The sequence below is a fragment of the Pelobates fuscus genome, chromosome 3 (genome assembly GCF_036172605.1).
Source record: "Pelobates fuscus isolate aPelFus1 chromosome 3, aPelFus1.pri, whole genome shotgun sequence".
Taxonomy (NCBI): Eukaryota; Metazoa; Chordata; class Amphibia; order Anura; family Pelobatidae; genus Pelobates; species Pelobates fuscus.
This window is the reverse complement of record NC_086319.1, coordinates 67,434,345-67,455,683: the sequence shown is the minus strand read 5'-3', so window position 1 is coordinate 67,455,683 and position 21,339 is coordinate 67,434,345. Positions and strand designations below refer to the sequence as shown.

Below are 21,339 nucleotides of genomic sequence, written 5' to 3'. Positions count from 1 at the left end.
TTGGCACAGGCATAGCACCATGACAAAGGAAAGATCGTCTCTAGGGACGCTCTATAAGGGCATTCTTTTCTTCATTTTATCTATATGAAAATTACTTTAGACATGCTTTTGTTTGTTTCATAATCAGTTCATTTTGGAATAATTGGGTATGCTCTTCGTAAATTACTGCCAGGTTTATATACAGCAAATTACAAGCTGAAGAACTGCATAGATAAGCACCAGATATCTACAAATGGAATATATCAACATATCGTCACTTATGTTAAATAAATGATGAGGAAGAAGTCTGGTTATATCCCCAAGGATTTACTCTGTTTTGCAGTATGTTTAAACTTTTTGAACTAAATTCCCTTGTGCTACTCTACTCAAAGGGAAAATCTATGTTAAAAAATGCAATTATTTTGAGCAAGGCCGTAAAAAAAACAAAAATGCATTTTATTTTTTCGAAATTAAACCTTCTTTTTTTCCCAGGAAGTGTGTAGGGGGGGCTGTGTAAGTACAAACTGGGGCAGGTATGCCTAGTGCTTTCAAAATCAAGTGGATTAAGTTGTAAACACCAGAGAATGTAGGGATATGAACCATACATCAAATAATTTTACCACTTACATTGTCAAGACAGTAAAACAAGACATGAAAAGGAATCTAAATGCACTTAAATTAAAGAAATGGGGTGGTCCCTAAACTCTGAGCCTTTCAGACTTTGGTAGCACGAGCTCCCATCTAACTCATGGATTTCGTGGCATTTTCACCAGCTCACAGGCCATAAAAACTCGTCAGGCGGTGCACCGTGGAATTGACTGTTAACTCACCCAAACCAATCACTGCCGGGAGCCTGGAACACTGCACTGCGGCCTATTCGAGTTGGAGCTGGGATGAACGGCCGCTCTTGTCACTCCTATACTCGCCAAGTGATCCTGTTGTACTCTTACCCCACTGTTTGGACCGGTGGTGGTTATCTCGGTCTTAACTGGCCTGCCACAAATAACCTCAGCCGCACACAACTATCAGTCCCAGCTGATACCGGATGACACCAATGAACGTAAAATGGCGGATGCACCCACTCGAGCATGTAAGCATTAGGTCTATCTCCAGCAGCTCACCACACCTCCATTGATTTATGCCTAGAACGGCTGGAGAAAACATTTCAGCACTCTTGGTCCCAGCTACAAAGGCGCAACAACAAGGCTACCAGTCTAACGCTTCAGGAAGGTACAGAGAGGGTCGAGAAGCGGATGGTGGGAAAGCAAAGCTGCAAACCTTTGCAGGCAGCTTTTTGGCCACCTCCCCGTCTGGCATGACCTCATCAAAGCGCCCACGGACGGGCAGGAGAATCTATAGAAAGTGGCAAACAAAACCCAGCACCTCCATCTACCCCCAAAAGGGAAAGTACAGCTGCTGTGTACAAGGTGCGGTGCGGTCAGTCTTTGTGCGGCCTGTACATGGGGGAGTGTTCACCTCTGGGACTGTTTGCAAATACACCTGGGAACTTTCCTACCAATGCCTTAAGTGTACCATCTTTGTGGGTCGGTTGATCCTGGCCTCGTGCTTACCGCCTGTTTTATGATCGCCTATGTGAAGGGCAGACGCGATATTGTCACTTTACCTTTGTAGTCTCGTTGATCAATGTTTTTGTTGAATTAAACTGCTTATGAATTCTGTGGTGCAACAGCAAAACATTAGACCTCACCCCAGTGGTTTAAATCCTTATTTTATTGTTTCAGTAGCATATTATCCTGTAATCTTACTAGTCATGTTGCTTATTTTACACCCAGCTTATACCATGCTCTCTCTTTTTATTCTATTGAGTCATGCATGCATGTCAAGCTACTCTTGCATACTCTCACTCCTTGTCATATCAGATATTGACATACCCAGGACATACTTGAAAATGAGAGAGAAATCTCAATGTATCCATCCTGGTAAAATATTTTATAAATAAATAATGCACACTTAGCCTGTTTCTGTAATTAACTAAAAAAAAAAAAAAAAAAAGTGCAGTACATCGGAATTATGTTTGCATTGTTGCTGTCGTGGCGTTAATTGCTGGATTGTAAATTCTTGCACAACAAAATAAAAAGAATTCCGAAAAACTAAAAACAGTCTGATCAGAAATATCCAAACAGGAACCCACCACATTCCCCACAGTTCATTGGTTTATAAATTAATATTTTTCTCAAACATTCTTCCTTCTCAATAGTACATGTGTTATATGATGATGATTATTATTTTTATCAGCAATGTTTATATTGCATCAACATATTTATCTGAATTTTTCAGTGAGATTGTAGAACCGCAAGTTTTTAATCACAATTTAAACAGAAACAAAAAAGAACTGTGTAGGAGACCTTGAAAAGGGTGAGTGATATTGACTATAGTGCCATAAGTTATTTTAGGACAGATGGGAAAGTACTTACCCAAGAAGATGGTAAACTTTCATAAAGGGATACATAAAGGGATACATTTAAGTAACTTCTTAATAGACTTTAGACTTGTTAGCAGGCCTGGACTGGCCATCGGGCATACCAGGCAAATGCCCAGTGGGCCGCGATGGCCATGGGCCAAAGCCGGCAGGGGAGATCACCGGACCTCCCCTGTTGGCCCATGCAGAGCCTTGCGCTATCCGAGCGCTGGCCCTGCTGTGTGCCGGTGGGGAGATCAAAGATCTCCCTCACCGGCCCACAGGCACTGATATGCGGCCGCCGGCAGGGGAGGGAGGAAGGCAGGAGAGGAGCTCCGCCGGGTTCCTCTCGCGAGGTTGGAGTGTTGCCGTGGTTACCATGGCAACACTGCGCATTGAACCAACATGCTCACTTTGAGAGGGGGCGTGCTTGTCATTAGTGATGACAAAGCACACTCGCTCTGGCCCGCCCCGCCCCCTTCTCAGGGGCCCTTGTGTTTGAAAAATGCCCGGGCCGAATTTTTTCCCCAGACGTGCCCTTCTTGTTAGTACTACGTGCTGGAGTATTCAAATAAGAAATTGTGTATTACAGGCATTGGAGTAGAGTTATTCAGTATTGCTGCAGCACCAGTGAAGGTCCTGTTATGCTCCTGGTGGGATAAACCACTAATGTTGTTCCAGAAAAGTGACCCCATTGGCCTCATGTGAAGTGCCTTTTGTTTTTCAGATAACTGACTGCACCACATCTGCTTCATACTGGATGTAGAGAGAGAATTTAGCTTTAAACTAATTGTTCCAATAAAAAAGTAATACCTTTACCCCTTACACTATAACACAACTTTTCTACGCATGTTAAAAAATCTATGAAGCATTTTATGTAGGAAACAGTTGTATAAACATATGGTGTAGGGCAGACAGCAGATGCTGAGTAGGAGGATAGATTTAAATTGTAATCTAATGAGGGATAGCAAAACATATAGGCATTTTTCAGAAATGCTGAATAATTTAGTTTGTTTTTGTTTTTTTAACAAGCTTCACTTGGGCTTATGACTCAGACTGATATTATTATTTGCACTGTTTACCTTTCCATTGTATAGCAACAATTACCGTACATATCACGTGTAAATTATGCTATACTGAATCCTATATTAACGGTTTGCCTAGACCAGATCAGCAGGATTTAATTTCTTTTTTTTAAAGTAAAAGGAAATATTTACTCTGCATTACTCCATTGTTCCTAATGAGCAATGTGACAACAGATTTCACTATATATGAACTGTGATTGTGTTTTGTGCATTAGTGTTTAATGTGTATTTTTTTCGTTCAGGAGTCACTAAGTGAATGTTCTCATGCTTGAGTTAGAGGCTTATATTCATGTTCTGTCTATGTGCAGTATAGGAAGGTTCCTTTTTTTAATGTAGATGGGCCAAGTACATACAGATTAGTACGTGCGTTGGTGAGGTTCCTAGCGCTTGTTAGATCCGGGTATGGTAGCTGGTTCTTCCCAAACCAGAGTCTCTTCTTTCTGGCAGTAACTTGGTATATTTGATGTATTTTATTTGATTGTATCACTTGCATTTTACTATTACTCCTGATGAAGTCTAACTTTTAGACGAAACGCATAGAGCTACTTGCAATTCTGTGACCTGCTCCTTCCATTGACCACCTTGGAGAGAGGGACACAGAGCTTTGATGAGCACTTTTATTTCCTACTGTTTGTAAGTTTTTCAATTAAAAGCGTATTTTTTATATCATTAAGATTTTACACTATGTCCAGTTCTTCTTTTTTCCTGCATGTACCCTTGAGGAATTTCATTGCAAGATCCAAAGATAATCTGATGGTCTTGAATTACTCCTTTATTCTGCGAGTGCAATATTTTTAGCAGGGACATCTCTACTTAATGGTGTTTCCCTATGAGTGTTCTCTGCTTTTGTTTTTTCTAGGCGTATCTTGCTTTGTATACTGATTTGTGAGGATTTGAGGAATCCTTTTGTTACAGCCTAGATTCAAAGGGAAGTAATTAACCTTTCTCCTACATTATACTGCTGCACCTGGGTGGTCTTTTTGTCTATTTCTACAGTAACTTGGTATAGGTCAGGAAAGGGTACAGAGAAGCAGTGCCTTCTGAGTGTCCTCAATCTCGTATGGTGGTGAGTCAGTATGGAAAATATGAAGACATAAAACAGAATATATAGTGTAGGATTAGGTATACAGGCTTCCATGAACATTGTAAAAGATTGACTGCAGTACAAAGCACAGTGATATTACATACAATATCAGGATAATTGCACAGGTTTTTTTTTTATATATAAATGACATGGTGGATCAGTATGTGTCAAACGATTATCCAAACGGTATAGTTAAAACTACCGTAAGTTAGTGTCTAGAGACAGCATAAATGTCAACTTGTGTTAGAGTGCCCACCAGGAGACTTATTCTTAATGTGTTAGTCAGGTTAGGTGACTGTAAGAAAACTAAACATGCTTCAGTATTTGTCAGTAAAAGGCTGTCATAAATCAAGCTAAAAACCAAGCTATACTAACTGACAGTGTGATGCTTGGCTGAGTGGCTGCAAGTTTTGTGTCAATAATTATTGAGTATTAATACCACCGGGTACACCTCAACAGAGAGGAATTAAAAACAGAGAGAATGCAAGAAAACAAAATAAGATACAAGAGAGAGTAAAAGTTAAATTAAATGTCTCTGCCCTGAGAGCCGGAGTGGGTAGATATAAGCAAGAGAGCTGTTGCACAAATCTATCCTATGTCACAGGTGGGCCATGTCAGACCGTCGTTATATGCTTCCGTGTTGTGCTCTGCTCTCAGCCGGGTTTCATGCTTGCATATCCAGGTTGGTGTGCTGCTGCCAGGTGCTGTCTTTCTGAAGGCCTGTGCTTTTAGGGGAACCTCGTCAGCTTCCACAGGGGTCTCCCTGCTGTGTGCGTTAGATTTGTTTGCCCTTGCGAGCTTTGGGGTACGAAAAGCGAGTCGTGGGGCTGGGCGAGTGGTAAGGAGTACCTTAATATGGGTACCCTACCCAGAGTGAGGTTGGCGCTGCTGCGTGGTCATTTGGGGTGCAGGCTGTATGGGCACAGTGGCTGGAGATCATCGGCTCTGAAGTGCCACAGATACTCACCAAATACATAAAATGAGAATAAAAACGAAAAATAGTGCTGTCTGTTTTGTTGTTGTAAAAACAAAATAAAAGGAGGTATACTCACAAAAAGAGAGCAAAAAATTAGTTTTTTGCTCAAGCATATGTAGTGTAGGTGGTTTCCTCCCCACCAAGTAGGTAGAAAGTGTGGCTCCTTCGGATAAAATCTTAAGGGATAAAATCAGGAAGATCCAGGTAAGGTAAAAAACTAGTTTTACTTAAAACCAACATAATAAAACAATGAAATAAAAGCACGAACACGTTCCACCCAAAACACTTTGAAAAAGGCCCCTTTGGGTGAAACGCTAGTGCTTTTGTCATTGGTTTTATCTTTGTTTTAAATAAAACTCGTTTTTTACTAGGCATGTGCATGGGAAAAAAATTCGGTTCGGTTCGGCATGGCATTCCGAAATTCGGGATTTTCACAATTTGGAACTTCGGCACTTAAGAAATTCGGCAACTTCGACACTTCGGACTTCAGCATTTCGGAATTTCGGGACTTCGGCACCTCGGGACTTCTCTTGCAGCCACTTGGTAGATAACTCCCTAATTCCCACAGTATCAGGGAGTTATCTACCAAAAGGCTGAAAGACCTAAATTGGTCTTTCAGCCAAATTTACTAATACTAAGTAAAAATTACTTGGTATTAGTAAATTTTGCCCCTACTCGCTATACTGCGAGTAGGGGGCATGTCTAGTAAACAGTGAGCAGCCTGTGACTGCTCACTGTTTTAAAAAAAAAGTGCCCACCCGGCCCCCACCCCTGAGCGGCGGGTGGGGGCCCTAAATACTAATAAGGCGGGGGGACCTAATGTCCTCCCCCCTGGCCCCCACCCCTGAGCGGCGGGTGGGGGCCCTAAAAACTAATAAGAGGGGGGACCTAGTGTCCTCCCCCCTGGCCCCCACCCCTGAGCGGTGAGTGGGGGCCCTAAACAACAATAAGGGGGGGGACCTAGTGTCCTCCCCCTGGCCCCCACCCCTCAGCGGCGGGTGGGGGCCCTAAATACTAATAAGTGGGGGAAACCTAAGGTCCTCCCCCCTGGCCCCCACCCCTGAGCAGCGGTTGGGGCCCTTAAAAAAAAATTCTCCCCCCAGGTGACTAGGGGTCCCCAAACCCCTAGTCACCCCCTCCCCCCAATAAAACTTATCCCCCTACCTACCCCCCTCACACTAAAAACTAATGAGGGGGGGACCTTTAACTAAGTACCTGTAAAAAAATAAATAAAACTTACCATTCGATGTTTTCTTTCTTCTAAAATCTTCTTTTTTCAGCCCCAAAAAAGGCCAAATAAAAAACAATAATAACCGACGCAATTATATAAAAAAAAGAGCGGCAAAAAAAAAATCCATCTTCACCAATGGAGGGCTCCGCGCAGACTGAGCTCTGCAGGGCCGGGGAAGGCTTATAAAGCCTTGCCCCGCCCTGCAATTAGGCTCAGAGCACTCTGGTGGGTTTAAGCCATCCAATCAGAGTGCTCTGACAGGTAAATCTCTACATTTACCTGTTACAGCACTTTGATTAGTTGGTTTGAAATCCACCAATCAGAGTGCTCTGTGTCATTTTACACAGCGTGGGAAAGTTCTTTAGAATTTTCCCACGCTGTGTAATTTGACTCATAACTCTCTGATTGGTTACTTAATCCACCAATCAGAGAGTTATGAGTCAAATTACACAGCGTGGGAAAATTCCAAAGAACTTTCCCACGCTGTGTAAAATGACACAGAGCACTCTGGTTGGTGGATTTCAAACCGCTGAGGGGTGGGGGCCAGGGGGAGGACACTAGGTCCCCACACCCCTTACTTTACTGTAGGGCCCCCACCCACCGCTCAGGGGTGGGGGCCAGGGGGAGGACATTAGATCCCCCCTTATTCCAATTTAGGGCCCCCACCCGCCGTTCAGGGGTGGGGGCCAGAGGGGAGGATATTAGGTCCCCCCCTTATTCTTGTTTAGGGCCCCCACCCACCGCTCAGGGGTGGGGGCCAGGGGGGAGGACATTAGGTCCCCCCCTTATTCTAGTTTAGGGCCCCCACTCACCCTTATTATAATTTAGGGCCCCCACCCACCGATCAGGGGTGGGGGCCAAGGGGGAGGACATTAGGTCCCCCCCCTTATTCTTATTTAGTGCCCCCTCCCACCACTCAGGGGTGGGGGCCTGGGGGGAGGACAATAGGTCCCCCCCATTATTTTACATTAGGGCCCCCACCACCGCTCAGGGGTGGGGGCCGGGGGGCCCTTTTTTTCTGGTTACAGTGAGCAGCCACAGGCTGCAGCCACAGGCCACAGTGAGCAGCCACAGGCCACAGGCTGCTCACTGTTTAATAGACATGCCCCTACTCGCGCTATAGCGAGTAGGGGCATAATTTACTAATACTAAGTAATCTTTACTTAGTATTAGTAAATTTGGCTGAAAGACTAATTTAGGTCTTTCAGCCTTTTCGTAGATAGCTCCCTAATACCGTGGGAATTAGGGAGTTATCTACTTATTCATTCATGTCATTAAACTGACTGGCCAAGTAACTTACATTTTATATGAATGTATGTTACTTGATTGTTGTAAGTGTTGCAAATGCTATGTTTGTATACTTTTTATTTAATATTGTATACAATGTAACATTCTTCTTCTTTCACTGGGTAAGTAAGTACTTAGGCAATACTGTGCTTCGGAACTTTGACATTTCGGAACTTCGGCACTTAGGACATGTGGAAGTACCCGAATGTCCGAATTGTCCGAAATTCGTCCGAATTCCTATTCGGACCGAAACGAATTGCACATGTCTATTTTTTACCTTACCTGGACCTTCCTGATTTTATCCCTGAAGATTTTATCCAGAGGAGACACACTTTCTTCCTCCTTGGTGGGGAGGAAACCACCTATGCTACACAGGATTGACCAAAAACCTAATTTTGTGCTCTCCTTTTATTTTGATTTTACAACAACAAAACAGAGAGCACTATTTTTCTGTTTTTATTCTCATTTTATGTGTTTGGTGAATATCGGTGACACTGCAATTTGGAGGGAAATACCTGTGAACGCTCGAAACTCTGACGCTTGACCCTGATCACCATCTATAAGGAGCCAAGCTCAGTGACATATCTATAGGCGGGATCATGTCACCCAGGTGCATATATCTGGACTGGAGCTGAACATAAGCTCCAGAAAATTGTAAGTGGCATATTTCTTATTTTACCTCACCACCTATAGAATATACTACACTATATTTGTTTTTCGACTTTATATTTTGCATATCGATTCGACCCCAAACGAGTTTGAGGACACCCAGAAGGCGCCGCTTCCCTGTACCTTTTTCTTGACATACAGATTAGTGATCCTCAATTCCATTCTCAATGACACCACACAGAACTCAAGATCCCTGTCAAGATCATGATTTGCTTTACTGGTATAATAAAAGTGAAAAAGTAGGCTTTATTGCACCTTTCAAAAAGCCACAAAGCATACCGAAGAATGTTCTGTTTCTAGACACAGCTGACCAGGTTCTAGTGTAGGACTCCTTTTTAAGCTTTGAAGTTGAGGTGGAATTGACTTCTACCAACTCCCAACTTGTTCCTGACCTCACTGTCTATCCCCAGTCTCTCATTTCCCGGATCACTTTCTCCTGGAAGCGGAACTTAGATCGTTCAGAACCTCGGAAGCACCAACTTTGCTGAATTGCAGAAACTTAGTTAGGTGATGGCATGGACATCTGCGGTCCTCAAATAATGATATTCTAAAGATGATGGAGTTGTTAGCCGAGTTACGCTAACATAAGCCCCATTTAAGAAGCTAGCCTTTCCACTTCTCATTTTATTTTACCGAAATGGGAAGCATGCAGCAAACATTCTATTTATTTTTTAAAACAAAAAAATAAGTACTTAAATCGAACATCTGTTGCATCTTATAATAATTTGTGTAAATATCTGGGGGTATGGGGGGGGGGGGGGGGATTCCTTTCTTTTTTTTATAACTATTTTACAAGTTTATTCATCAAAGTGAGAATTCAAAGTAAATTCACAATGAATATTAGGTGAAGACAGCCAAACTAGAAGAATAGCTGGACATTTTCGTTTTCTGCTATTTTGCCATCACTTTGAATTCTCACTTTAGTCTATGATGTTTAGTGTATAAAACTATTTTTAAAGAGGTATGTAAAAAGAACAAATTATTTATGTATAATCAGGAAAGTCCTCTAGACACTTGTCACGGAAAATTCATTGGAGTGTGTAGGATGAAAGCCAGTCAGACCATATGTGGAAAACATAAGATTAGGGTGGAAGCATAGGTTTCAGGAAGCCTTTGAGCTCTGATTATTTGATGGGGGTTTGTTGAGCTGGCCTGGAGGTATTGTTTAATCTGATGTAATAATATTTATGCACTGACATTTAAAGACCCCTATCCTTTCAGTAAATGAATGGTGTGTGTTTATTTTGACAAAGCGCTCATCGGTGGAAAATGTGTTCTTTAAAGAATACTTGAAATTGTATTATTTTATTTGTGGCTACGCATAGTACCCAGCCTTACATGTTTTGTGATGGTGTTTAGAAATCTGTCTGTCTATATATCTATCTATCTATCTATCGATCTATCTCCAATACATTGTTCAACACAGAAGCCATAAGACTTGCTTTTCCCACAGAAATCTCAAATTTGCAGTGATGTTGCTACTACAGGGGATTCTGGGTGGGCATATGCACACTAGTTTAAAAAAAATAAAATAAACTTTTTGCCTCATTGTTCCATTTTACACTTTGGTGTACACTTTGGTGATTCCTTGGTGTTTTATGTCTGCTCTATACAACAGCTTTTAAACACAACTCAGGAAGAGATGCAAAGCCAGTGAACCACTCATGGACAACTGTTTCATTGTTAAAGGATCACTATACTGTCAGGAAAACAAACTCTTTTTCCTGACACTATACAACCCTTAGGGTTCCCCTACCCTCAGGGCCCCCCTCCCATGGCGCTAAAACCCCTTCAGTTACTTACTTTAATTCAGCGCCGGGCTCCCTCGGCGCTGGTGACCTCTCCTCCCCCACCAACTTCAGCTCCCGAGTGGAGCGGAATGCGCATGTGCGGCAAGAGCCACGCGCGCATTCAAACAGTCCATAGGAAAGCATTTCTCAATGCTTTCCTATGGACGTTCTGCACGCTGGATGCGATTTTCGCATCCAGCGTCGCAGAAGCGCCTCTAGCGGCTGTCGGGAAGACAGCCACTAGAGTCTGGATTAACCCTGCAATGTAAACATAGCAGTTTCTTTGAAACTGCTATTTTTACATCTGAAGGATTAAAACCTGGGGGAACTGTCACCCAGACCACTTCATTGAGCTGAAGTGGTCTGGGTGACTATAGTGTCCCTTTAATGCAGCTCATCAGCATGAGGTTGGATGCTGGCTTGCTATTGAGGCTTTGAATTACTTGCATAGCACAAACCAAGAAAGTTATGATGGTGAGGCAAAAAGGTGATTCTTTGGTGAACTAATTTGCATATACCCACCCAGAATCCATTGCGGTAGTATCATCACTGCAAATCTAAGATTTCTCTGGAAAAAGAAAGTCTTATGGCTTGACTGGTGTGAAGATCTGTGTTTAACAATGCATTGACTAACCACTGACTTAAGGTGGAAGGGGTTTTCAATCACTTTTTTCCCCACCATAGCGTTCTTTTATATATTTATTTATATAACTATATACACATTATGTTGCTGTTGTCCAGGTTTAATGTAAATGTAAACACTATTGAGATTATACAAATTTCAGTTTTAGTAGATATTTATTTGCTTCACTTGAAAGATAATCCTTTAAAAGCTTAACCTTCCACTGGTGTTGGTGAAAACAAAATCAGCAATTTATATGGAACCTTGTCCATTGTGAGAGGGAACAAAGAGGGCATTGTTAGTAAGGCTGGATGTTGACAAATTCATAATGTGCGTATACTCATGATCTGATTCTGATAGCATTATCACAGGGTGCTGAAAGTCAACAGCCAAGACTTCCCTGTAACATTCTTATCCATCTGATTATTTATTACACAAAGGAAATTTCTCAGTAACTCTGCATCCTTTATCCTAAACTCGTACATTAGCATCTCTTCTTATTGTTAGATGGTTTGAAAATGTCCTCGATGCATGTGCAGAATTTACTTATCAAATGGAATAAACACGTGCATATGTGATGGCACAAGCCAAGGTCTGTTATATGGTTATGAGTGGTGTTTTGCATAGCCTTTAAAATTTAAGAGGTGTATTTGTTTTGTTTTTTTAGTTTTCTTTCTTTCTTTATATTATTATTTTTTACTCAAGGATAGCTTGGTTTCAACACTGAATTTGGAGCCCTTACCAAACTAGGTATCAGTAGTCTATATTACTTTAACAAATGTTACACTTTAAATAGCAAGCATATTCCATTGAGAGAGTAACATTGTTGGCTAATTCTGTTTGTTTGTAAGAGGAATTCTATATATTGGAATATAGCACAGAATGGATTATCATGTCTGGGTCTGTATGCATCCATCTGGGGGCTAATGGTTTAGCCTTCAAGCACTGTTTAATATGGGGGGAGTCGGCTTACATCTTACACATTTTGTGCCATTGCTCAAAATGGGAAAAAAACAAGAGGCTACATTGTCATGAAATCTTATTATTTACTAAAATGAATTCAAAGTGAATTTCAAATTTGAGGCCTGAGTAACAGAACTAAAAGCACAGCTGACTTGGATAACTTTTCCAGTCTGGTTACTTTGACCTTAAATTTGAAATTCACTCTTAGTTCTCACTTTAGTAAATAAGTAAGTTCCAAATTGTAGCATATTAAAACGTAAATTTCAAAATTAACAGTGAAATAGCCAAGGTGTGACTTTAGCTAAGCTGGAAAACGGCCCCAGCGGTGACAGATTGTTTCTGATGGCGGCGTAATGACCAATGCGCTTGGCAGATGCGGACGCTATTGAAGCCCACAATGTTTTACTTCACCTCCAGCAACCGTAGGCCCTGTGTATTACTCCCTGGAATGTGTCAGAGCTCTGATTCTTTGACAGCGCTAACTGGAAGCTGAATCCAACAAGTGTACAGACCTCGTTCACAGCCTAGTGGATCACCGGATCAATCCGCTTTCCCCTCCTCAAAAACAGAGTCATGTAGACCACCAGAGAATTGATCCGATTTCCCTTTCCTGGCCTACCTTAAAGGGACACTATAGTCACCTGAACAACTTCAGCTTAATGAGGTTGTTTAGGTGAGTGCTACAGCTACCCGGAGCCTTTTTCTTGTAAGCACTGTATTTTCTGAGAAAATGCAGTGTTTACATTGGAAGCTTGGAACACCTCTTGTTGCAGTCAATCAGACGGCCACCAGAGGGACTTCCGAGTTCAGAGGCCCTAAAAAGGCCTCTCGTCCGATGCATTCTGGGTGAATGCATCAGACGGGCTATCAGCACACAAAGCACTGTGAACGCGCTTTGTGTGCTGACAGCCTGTCAGCACTGCTGTGGGCGTGGCTTCAGCTGACAGCTGAAGCCCGAACCCACAGGGATGCTGTCTGGCCACAATAGTGGTTGAAGGGGGGGGGGGGACCTACTCTCCTCCCCCCCCCCCGGCCCCCACCCCTGAGCGGTGAGTGGGGGCCCTAAAAATAAGGGTGGCACATACTGCCCCCCCCGCGCCCCCACCCCTGTGCGGCGGGTGGGGGCCCTAAAATTATCAATAAGGGGGGACCTATTGCCCCCCCCCGGCCCCCACCCCTGTGCGGCGGGTGGGGGCCTTAAAATAAAAAATAAGGGGGGGACATACTGCCCCCCCCGGCCCCCACCCCTGTGCGGCGGGTGGGGGCCCTAAAATTCACAATAAGGGGGGGGGCTACTGCCCCCCCCCGGCCCCCACCCCTGAGCGGTGGGTGGGGGCCCTAAAATTCACAATAGGGGGGGGACCTACTGTCCCCCCCCGGCCCCCACCCCTGAGCGGTGGGTGGAGGCCCTAAAATTATCAATAGGGGGGGACCTATTGTCCCCCCCCGGCCCTAAATACAAAGGGGGTGGGGACCCTAGTTAACCCTCTCTCCCCCCCCCCCCCCCCAAAAAAAACTTATCTCCCTACCTACCCCCCTCACCCTAAAAATAATGAGGGGGGACCCTTTAACTAAAAACCTGTAAAGAAAAAAAAAATAAGATAAAAACAACTTACCATTCGATGTTTTCTTTCTTCTACAATCTTCTTTCTTCAGCCCCAAAAAAGACCAAATAAAAATCCATAATAACCGACGCAATAAAAAAAAAAAAAAAAAAACCCGAGCGCAAAAAAAATAATCCATCTTCACCCATGGAGGGCTTGAAATCCATCCAATCACAGTGCTCTGTGTCATTTTACAAGCGTGGGAAAATTCCAAAGAACTTTCCCACGCTTGTAAAATGACACAGAGCACTGTGATTGGATGGCTTGAAATCCATCCAATCACAGTGCTCTGTGTCATTTTACAAGCGTGGGAAAATTCCAAAGAACTTTCCCACGCTTGTAAAATGACAAAGAGCACTCTGATTGGCTTAAACCCACCAATCAGAGTGTTCTTAGCCTAATTGCAGGGCGGGGCAAGGCTTTATAAGCCTTCCCCCGCCCTGCGGAGCTCAGTCTGCGCGGAGCCCTCCATGGGTGAAGATGGATTATTTTTTTTTGCGCTCGGTTTTTTTTTTGTTTTTTTTTAATTGCGTCGGTTATTATGGATTTTTATTTGCCCTTTTTTGGGGCTGAAGAAAGAAGATTTTAGAAGAAAGAAAACATCGAATGGTAAGTTGATTTTATCTCATTTTTTCTTTTTTACAGGTTTTTAGTTAATGGTCCCCCCTCATTATTTTTAGGGTGAGGGGGGTAGGTAGGGAGATATTTTTTTTTTTGGGGGGGGAGGGTTAACTAGGGTCCCCCCCCCTTTGTATTTAGGGCCCCCACCCACCGCTCAGGGGTGGGGGCCGGGGGGGACAATAGGTCCCCCCCCTTATTGATAATTTTAGGGCCCCCACCCGCCGCTCAGGGGTGGGGGCCGGGGGGGGGGACAGTAGGTCCCCCCCCCTTATTGATAATTTTAGGGCCCCCACCCGCCGCTCAGGGGTGGGGGCCGGGGGGGGGGGACAGTAGGTCCCCCCCCTTATTGATAATTTTAGGGCCCCCACCCGCCGCACAGGGGTGGGGGCCGGGGGGGGACAGTAGGTCCCCCCCCCTTACAGCCCCTAACCCCCTACAAATGCACACACGCTACCACCCCTATCCCCTCCACAAACACACACTTCAGCTTCTATAACCCCACATGCACATACTACAGCCGCTATAATCCCACAGGCATAGACACTAGAGCCCCGAGGCCCCCACACTACATCCCTACCTACCCAAATAGCCCCCCTATAATCCAACACTGCATGCCCCTACCCCTCAAACAACCTTGCTATCACTTCACAGACAGACATTCTACCAATTTCGGCCTTAGGGGTGTGCGAGTTGTGCGGCCACACAGGGCACCATGGCAGCAGAAGGGCCATGCATCTGACAAAGCTCACACAATGGCGGAATTAAAGTGTGTGCAACTGCTACCTGGGTGGAGGATTTCATTTATTTATTTTTTTCACCCGGGACTATCCCAAAAACACATGGCAATGTGGGCAGGCTTACCGAGCAGCAGCGGGGGTGGAGCTAAGCGCGCCCAGAAACCAGTGCTGCACAGAAAGGGGGAAGCAGGAAGGTATATCTGCTTCCCCAACAACTCCAGGAGCTGCAACTACCTCCTCTCCTCCCTTACAGCTCATTATGGAGAGAGGTAACATTCCATTTGTGTAACTGTCTCCTCTGTGTGTGACTGTCTCCTCTGTGTGTGACTGTCTCCTCTGTGTGCGACTGTAACTGTGTGTGAATGTAACTGTGTGTGTCTGTGTCTGTGTGTGTGACTGTCGGCCTGTGTGTGTGAGAAACTGTGTGACTGTAATTGTGTTTGTGATTTGTCGGCCTGTGTGTGTGACTGTAACTGTGTGTGTGTCAGGGTTTCTTTGCTGTTTTAAACAGCAAACCTTTCTGTTTCAGTGATTGAGTTTGCAGCTGCAATTACTATGAGCTGCTTCTGCTTGTTGCCACGGTTACTCACCTGTGAGTAATAATCAACCCCGCTGCTAATCAGTTCTGCCTATTTAAGCAGCTAAGCCCAGAACCTCCTTGCCCTTGCGTGGTTTCCTGTTTCCCAGAAGTCTCCTTGTTCCTGTGTTTCCTGTTTGATCCTGGTTCCTGACTCCGGCCTTGTTCCTGACTCCGCTGCTCTCCGTGCTCCTGATCCTGGCTTGTCTGACTACCCGCTCTGGTGACTGACCCCTGCTTGATTCCTGGACTTTGCTTTTGTTTATTATTTGTTATTTATTAATAAAGGTGTGTTTGCATCTACTTCTGTCTCTGTCTGGTTCCTGGTCCCTGACAGTGTGTGTGACTGTGTGTGACTCTCTGCCTGTGTGTGACTGTGTGTGTGTGACTGCGACTGTCTGTGTGTATGAATTTATTGCATGAACAAGGAGCACAACCACAAAAGTATATAGAAAAAGGTGTTTATTACATGGGTCAAAATAATAGGCTCTCATAAACCGTATCAATGCATAAAAAAGACAATAAATGTCCCATAAAGAATACAATGCAATATCTATAAGTTCTTAAGTTTGCATACAAGCAAACTACATAATGCATAAAAAGTTATATATAAGTATACAAGACAGCTATATGAGATGCCAAATTCAATAACCCACAAAATAATGATAAATCACACAAAAATAAAGACAACATACCAGACCTAGTGAGAAGAAGGACAAGAGTCAACCAATACACCCCCCCAGCGTTTCGGCAGAATGCCTTTATCAAGGGAGCCTGTACTGAAAGAGTGAACACCACCCGTATATACCCCTAGACAAAAAATAATAAAACAGGAAACACCTGGAGAAATGGGTGGCCACCCATCAAGATTGAGATCCTCCCAACCATAAACAGCTGTAACTTATGGTTACCAAGGAAATCAATTAACAAAACATAAACAGAAAAATAAATGGGAAGGTAATAGATCCCTCTCAGAATTAGAACAAAGTCCACAAAGTTGGATATCACATAAAGTATCTGTATATGAATTGACATAAGTCTGTATAATAACCACAAGGACTCATCTAGCATCAGAGGCATAAAAGAAAACTTATAATATATAATAAACCCCTAAAGAAATATAGGAAGCTTACCCAATCATGGGAGAGACCAAAGTCACCCTCCATTGTGGCAAGAACATGATCGGACATGAATTTCAAAAATGAACAATAGCCTAAGTCCACGCTATGAAAGGGAATCGAAAGTGAGGCTTGGACCTCACAGTGCATCGCAACATCCGAGAATAGGGGAGGCGCACATCCAATGGAAACGCAAGGTGCAAGGTGCGTTTCTGACGGTCTGGCGGTTTTTCCACTGCTGGAAAGCATCATGCTTTCCAGGTGCCATTTTCGCGCAAGCGCGCCTTGCGTTTCTGACTTCCTTGGTTGGAACGCATGATGCGTTCCATTGGATGTGCGCCTCCCCTATTCTCGGGTGTTGTGACGCACTGTGAGGTCCAAGCCTCACTTTCGATTCAGTTTCCTAGCGTTGACTTAGGCTATTGTTCATTTTTGAAATTCATTTACGATCATGTTCTTGCCACAATGGAGGGTGACTTTGGTCTCTCCCATGATTGGGTAAGCTTCCTATATTTCTTTAGGGGTTTATTATATATTATAAGTTTTCTTTTATGCCTCTGCTGCTAGATGAGGCCTTGTGGTTATTATACAGACTTATGTCAATTCATATACAAACACTTTATGTGATATCCAACTTTGTGGACTTTGTTCTAATTCTGAGAGGGATCTATTAACTTCCCATTTATTTTTCTGTTTATGTTTTGTTAATTGATTTCCTTGGTAACCATAAGTTACAGCTGTTTATGGTTGGGAGGATCTCAATCTTGATGGGTGTCCACCCATTTCTTCAGGTGTTTCCTGTTTTATTATTTTTTTGTCTAGGGGGATATAAGGGTGGTGTTCACTCCTTCAGTACAGGCTCCCTTGATAAAGGCATTCTGCCGAAACATTGGGGGTGTATTGGTTGACTCTTGTCCTTCTTCTCATTAGGTCTGGTATGTTGTCTTTATTTTTGTGTTATGTATCATTATTTTGGGGTTATTGAATTTGGCATCTCATATAGCTGTCTTGTATACTTATATATAACTTTTTATGCATTATGTAGTTTGCTTGTATGCAAACTTAAGAACTTATAGATATTGCATTGTATTCTTTATTTGACATTTATTGTCTTTTTTATGCATTGATACTGTTTATCAGAGCCTATTATTTTGACCCATGTAATAAACACCTTTTTCTATATACTTTTGTGGTTGTGCTCCTTGTTCAAGCAATAAATGTAACTCTTTTGGCCTGTTTGGAATACGGCCTTATACGAGTGAGCACCCGAGTTTAGTTGTTATTTTCTGTTCTTATTAGCATATTAAGTGTGCCTACCTGTTCTAATTGTGATTATGTGTGTATGAATTTAACTGTGTGTGACTGCCTACCTGTGTGTATGACTGTCCCCATACAAACACTAAACCCATATACACGCACACACACTATACATAAATGATGGGGGGGACAGGTGCTGTCAAGATTTTTCACACAGGCCTTTTTATGGCCTAAGGCTAGCCCTGCATAGTACAGCCACTATTTCCCAACAAACATACTATAACCCCTAACACACACTGAGATTACTGTCCCTACCCACCACACTCGACACTGCAAACATCCCTATCCCCACAAATTCAATTGCAGTAGCAGTGTGCCCTGCTTTACACAAGCAGCATCCTTATAAGCATGCAACACCACAAGCAGCCTCCACACAGATATGACACAACACAAACAGCGTCCCCTTTCACGTGTCTTCACAGACATGAAATCCAGAAAAGAGCATCTCTGCAAACACAAAATATCCCCACACACAAAACACCACAGGCAGCTTACCTCCACATACAGAACATCACAAACAGTATCACATACACACACACACACACAGACTCAACAAACAACTTTCCTACAAGAATGGAATACCAAAAGCAGGCTCCTCCATGCAACACCATAAGCAGCGTCCCCCATTTATTTTTGCGCGTCGGGGACACTTGCAACAACACAAGCTGCATTTTAAATTGATGTGTCCCTTGACACAGTTATTATTATCATTATTATGGAATACAATTCTAGGCAAAGGAACTGCAGTCTGCTGGCGGTGTGGAACTGGTATGGGGAAGGCACAACGGGTATTTGCTCCTGGGTGCCTTTGAACCTTGCTATGTCCACATAAATTTTGCAATTCAGATGTCAAATATCTATAATTCAGGACTTTGTGAATAAACCCGTTTGTGTTTGCACAGGTCTATATAGGTTATTAAAAATCAGTCTACATGGATTTTTCTACTAATTTTTTGTTTACAAAGTTGCTGGAGCATTTAACATTATACTCTCTATTATTCTAAGTAACATAATTTTATTCCAGCATAGAAAAACAGGTTGTTTCAGTTAGGTATGGATTGCCTTTTAAATATATTATGTTTTACCATCTGCCATTTTGTCCAACTAAATTCTATTACTTAAGATGTATGAAAAATCATGCAAATTCTAAAAATAAATGTTCTTGTTCCATTGCCATCTCTAAAATAGCTCATCATATACATTAAATAATAGCCGGCTACAATGTATCACCTCTAATTATCTGCATAGAAGCCCGTGAGAAGTATGATAAAATATTCTATCCAATACCCGGAAATAAATTGCCACAGAAATGGATGGATGGATCTGGTGAAGAGCAATGTATGGGATGTAAACAATTAAATGATCCTGTAGGGGGTATAGTGTGCATGTGTATAGGAGATGCAGAGGTTATGGTGCTTTGAGTGTTCGTTAAGCAATTGGGTGTTTGATTAAGGTAAATAGCTCCGAAAGCAACAAAATCGTTTTTCCAATTGTATTCTTTGTAACAGAATTGGCCTTAAGGCATCTCTGTAAAATTCTGCATGGGATTTTAAAATATATAGTTTGTGAGAAAATCTATATATTATTTTGTTATTGCCCAGAATCATACCTTCAAAGTTTAAAAAAAAAAAAAGAAAAAACTTTTAAATATTTTTTTTTATTTTTACTTGGTATACCGAAAATATAACATTTTACCAGCTCCTTAAATATGAAGCATATTATATTTGAATCAGAGGCACAAGACACAGATGTTTTTCTTTCTGAGTAACTAATATAATCGCAAGTCAATAAGGGCAACTGAGTGACATTCTTGCATTTATGCAACACTGTCAACCTCATAAACACTATGTTGTCAAATACTGTGAAACAATGTACAGTTCTCGAGAGCTTGCTGGAGATTTACTGAAGTGTGGATATTTTAAAATTACATTTTAAGGATCTTGTACTTTGCAAGATGGACGGAGCATAAATCAATAATTTCGTATGTCACTCACACATAAATGACTTATTGAACTTTGCCATCTTACACAAAGGAGATGATGACAAGCCAAAAATAATATCCTCTCTTTAATGTTTCAAGGGACCAATTGAATACTCTGACTGTCATGTGCAAGAACTTAAGGAAATCATTTGCACTTTGAAGTAGTCTGATGTTGAATCCAAATGATTAGAAATGGGACATAATTTCTGTTGGTGTAAAAAAAAAAAAAAAAAAAATCTGAGATAGCAAATATCATTTCACAACTGTGATAGTGAATTCAAATGCACACAGAAAACAAGAAAACATCGCTTGTTCCGGAGGGTAGTATGTTAAAGCAGGGCTTGACAAATTTGCTTGGAATCTAGGAGCCAGCAAATAAAGTTAGGAGCCAGGCATTTCAATGTAAAATATGCTATTCTTAAAGGGACGCTATAGTCACCAGAACCACTACACCAGAACCACTACAACCAGAGGACATAGTCTAAAATTAGAGGGACAAAGGTTTAAAAATAATATCAGGAAGTATTACTTTACTGAGAGGGTAGTGGATGCATGGAATAGCCTTCCAGCTGAAGTGGTAGAGGTTAACACAGTAAAGGAGTTTAAGCATGCGTGGGATAGGCATAAGGCTATCCTAACTATAAGATAATGCCAGGGACTAATGAAAGTATTTAGAAAACTGGGCAGACTAGATGGGCCAAATGGTTCTTATCTGCCGTCACATTCTATGTTTCTATGTTTCTATGTTGTTCTTGTGTCTATAACCTGTCCCTGCACACTTTTCAATGTAAACCCTGCCTTTTCTGAAAAAAGGCAGTATTTACATTGTTGCTTAGTAACATTTCTAGTGACAGTCACTCAGACAGCCTCTAGAGTGCACCCTGGGTCAGTGCTGTACAGTGCGCAGCACCTACGTTTAGCGTCTCCATCCTCTACGTGGTGGTGCTGAACGTTCCCTATAGAAATGCATTGTCATACATGATTGGAGGGGTACCGGTCACCTAAACACACACTCACTGACAGACAGAGACACACTGACAGACACACACTCACTCACTTAGACACACTCACACATAAATGTGACCACCCACCCTCCCTACCTTTTTGAAGAGCTTGAGTGGTTCGGCTTTCCCTGTGGTCCAGTGGGGCTTCAGTCATCTCCCTGCCTTGCTCCATAGAACCCTGTTTAGTGATGCCGGGGCCAGAATGATGTCATATTCCGGCTCCCGGCATCACTGGTGGACGCGCGAGGGAGCAGAGCAGGGAGGTTACAGCTCCC

The 21,339-nt window shown here is 42.7% G+C and overlaps 1 protein-coding gene across 1 annotated transcript in view; it reads left to right on the top strand.

Annotated features, from left to right (window-relative positions):
- PPM1H (protein phosphatase, Mg2+/Mn2+ dependent 1H) overlaps window positions 1-21,339 on the top strand; it is a 215,291-nt gene that overhangs the window by 122,118 nt on the left and 71,834 nt on the right. The window lies entirely within an intron of this gene.